This window comes from Corvus hawaiiensis, chromosome 8 (assembly GCF_020740725.1).
Source record: "Corvus hawaiiensis isolate bCorHaw1 chromosome 8, bCorHaw1.pri.cur, whole genome shotgun sequence".
Lineage (NCBI taxonomy): Eukaryota > Metazoa > Chordata > Aves > Passeriformes > Corvidae > Corvus > Corvus hawaiiensis.
Genome location: NC_063220.1, coordinates 5,783,205 through 5,787,015, shown reverse-complemented (window position 1 = coordinate 5,787,015; position 3,811 = coordinate 5,783,205).

The following is a 3,811-nucleotide window of genomic DNA, read 5'->3' as shown; positions in this document are numbered from 1 at the left end:
CCCGCCCCGCCCCGCCCCGCCGGGGGAGCAGCGCCAGCCCCGCACCTGCCCGGCCCCGCCGCGCCCGGGGAGCGCAGAGCCCACGCGACCCTGGGGCGCAGGGACCTCCCATGCAACGTGGCACTGGCGGGGCTTCACCCCCTCGCACCCTTCCCTTCCTCAGCCTGAGCCACGCCGTCCCCGCTTTCACAGCCCTGTTCTCTCCGCGAGCCCAGACCCTTCTCATCCATCCCTCTTCTGACTCTTCCCAGCTCAAGCGTCCTGCTCCTCAGTCTGCTCCTGTCATCGCGCTCTTGGACACGGGACAGCAGCTATCCCCACCCGGCATTAGCCACCAGCCACCCTCCTGTCTTTGCTTTAGCCACCTTTGAGCAGGTGCAAGAAGCAAAAACACTTCCCCAAGACGATCACCTTCATGAGATTGCGTCCTGTCTTAACAAAACAGACACGCCAAGCTTTTTGTGTTGGGGTGACTCCTTTGCTCTTCCAACATTTCGAAGGACAATTATCTCTGATCAGAAAAGCATGATTACAATTTCAACAAAGGTACTTTCACTTTCAGAAATAATGTTTTTACCAATATATTTGTTCAAAAACCCAGCATGTGAGAAGTTTGTGTAACTCTGACAAAGCTGCAAGCCATCGGACAATTACCTCAGCAAAACGGTAGTGGGAGGCAATGGGAGCGCTTAAATCCCACTGGAAATATCACCAATACACAAAAAGTCACAGAAACCACTGCTAGCAGACAAGTCAACAGTTGTTTTATTTCCACCTCAGCCCAATCCCATCCTGAATGCACAGTAACACATTGCTGAGAAGCTCCATTCGCAGAAGGAACTTGGATGGGCTCCCCATCTCACTGAAAATTATGGATATTTTCCACTTACACGCGCAAGGCCAAGATCTCATTCCTGGGAACTGGTGACACCAGAAGACTGAACACAAGAATCAATCGCATCTGTGCTTCCAAAATAAACAACAGCACAATACCTTCCAGCTGAAGGGATTTGGCCTGCACCCCCTGGACCTCTGCCTTCGGCACTGTGGCCAAAAGCTGTGTTAGCTGGTAAAGATTTCTTGGCTTTTGGGGTGGATTAAAAAATATAAAAGTTTGCTGCTTTGCTGAGGGAACTGCTCAGCAGCTGCACGTGACATTTCCAGGCAGATGCGTGAGACAGGCACAACATTTGGAACTCAACTGGAAATGCCGTGCAAGCATCAGAAGAGCAGGGGGTAACACCCCGGCAGCAGCAGGGCCCAGGTGGCACAGCTGGGAGAGGTAAAGCACGTGGAGAGCACATGTGAAAGGAGCAGGGGCAGGGTGGGAGAACACAGCTTGGACATGCACTCCCAAAGCTTTTTTTAATCATATCCACTACTGCCAGGTATTCCAGGCAGAACATTAACACTGAAGCAGTACAGACATCACCAGATTTTATTTTTCTTTCAGAATCAGGTCACAAAGCCCAAAGTTTCTATTTTAAGTCTTAGGAACTCATACTCCTAGGACAACTACATCATCTTCGAGACAGGGTAGTGACAATGGGTTACTGATTAGTTTTAAGGCTTAATGTCAAGGATTTGGGGATGAGGGAGTACATAAGAACTGTGAGAATGTTTGGAGGTCAGATTGTACTCATGGTGCCTGCGCTGGTATCTCCAACAAATGCCCCGGAGCCCAGCTTCTTGTACATTCATGTAACAGGAAACCCAACCTACAGATCTGCCACAAATTGACCTCTCGAAGCCAAGATATTTTCGGTTCCGTTACCCCCCTTGATACAAATGTTTCCAAGATTTGTTTCTGCCCCTTTTCCTTGAAAATACTCCTGCAGAGGCAGAATCCCAGGTGGACACACCAGTGCCTGCCCTGTCAGTGCCATGTTCCCAACGATGCTCTGTGTGTTCTGCTCTCATGGTCAAGACCCAGTGCTCCATCAGACAAAACAACTTCAGAAAATCTTCCTTCCAGGTGAATTCAGTGGAGATTTTCAGGCATGGTTCATTTGCTGGTGTTTTTTTCATCTTTTTCCACAAATAAGCTGCAATACCCATATATAGCAAATATATAGCAATTACGACTTAATTCAAACTGTGCCAGTGTCCATATGCCATATCTCGACATTTTTACATTGATTTTTAGACCTTGCATCACTTTTTTACCAGCTTGTCCTTAATTTCACACAGTAAAATTTCCTTTAAAAATGAACCCATGTGTTTCATAACCTCTGGCTGCAGGCTTGGCAATATAGAGAGGATGATGTACTGTGAGTACTTACCACGTCACTGCACTCACACCAAAAGAACTGGGTACCGTAAAACTGAAATCTATGTTCAAATAGTCAAGTGCTCTTAAAAGTGACCATGAAATCTTTCGTGAGCCTCCCATCTCCTGCTCCATTCTGCACATCCATGACTTGTTAGCACACGGCATGGCAGCAAGCCCTGGACTGCTCACCATCCCAAACGAGGGCAGCTTTGACAATTTGGATAAAGTTCAGCAAATTTCGCACTGGCAGGAACAGGTGTGAGAGTGTGTAGGGGGAAAGAGAATGTGCAAGACACCCAAAAAGGCAGACACACGCTTGATAATGTGATTTCAGACAAAGATACTATTTTAAAATTTGACTTGTATTCTGAAGAGTAATTTTACTTAAATTTAAATAACTGGATTTGAAAAGAAATGGAAGGAGTTGTGCTTAGCTGTTGCCATTGCAAAAATCTATTCTGGAACATGCTGAGCTATGAATAACACCACAGAAAATTCGTAAAATGCACAGCTCAACGCCAAATTGCAGTTGGAAGACTGAAAATTAATCAACAGACTATGAGAACTCCAACTCATGATTTAAACCTGATTTCATTTACACCAACATAACGCAACTGATTTCAGTAGAGGTGGAACTTATTTACATGAGTCTAAGAACTTAAAATCAGAAATGTTAACAATGAGGAGAGTAGGTCTTCAAAGTAAGAAACTCTGGTTTCTCTACAAAAAATCCCAGCCCTTTAAAATCTGGTTTTAGACTTAAAAAGGTTATTAAGAGCAGAAAATAAGACTAGATACTGCACTGCAAACTAAATTCTGGCCAGAAAAATGAGGCATTTTCAACAAAAATCATAGACTGTTCAGACTATCACAGGTTCAAAAAAAGCAGGTTTCAAACTTCATCAATGTTCTTCTTAACATCTCAATGTTCATGGTGGGCTGGCAAACACAGCTTCAAAGCTTTTCCTTCCAAATCAGCCAGTGCTGCAACACAGAGTATCATGAACCTGCAGGGACTCAGATTTACGGGGTTTTTGCCTAAAAGCTTTAGCACCAGTATTTTCAGTTTAGCTACAAAGCAATGAGTGACCGGCTGCTAGAACACACCACAGTGTGGTTAACCTTGGTCCTTTCACAGGAAGCAACGGGACTGGATGCTGTTAAGATCTGGGGTGGTTTTTCACAGTTCAAAGCCAAGAATCACTTTTGAGTTAAATTAACCTTAAACCAACAAGCCAATTTTAGTTTCAAACCAAGGTTTGTAAGTCCTAGCTAAATGCAGTTACTGAAGATTCACAGATACCAGAGTGAAAGAGCAGATAATAAAACAAGGTTTTAATCTTTTAATAAGATACAAACAGAGCAAATCTAAACACAACCTTCCTGCAAGGTACACACAGCATAAAACAGCCTTGAAGAGAATTCTTGTAGAAAACCATATTCTATTTCAGGCTTGCCTAAATAAATCAGGGGAATTTGTGCAGCGCTCCTCACTTTGAACTCACAGAAAGCTCTGACTCACTCCTTTGTAATACTTTC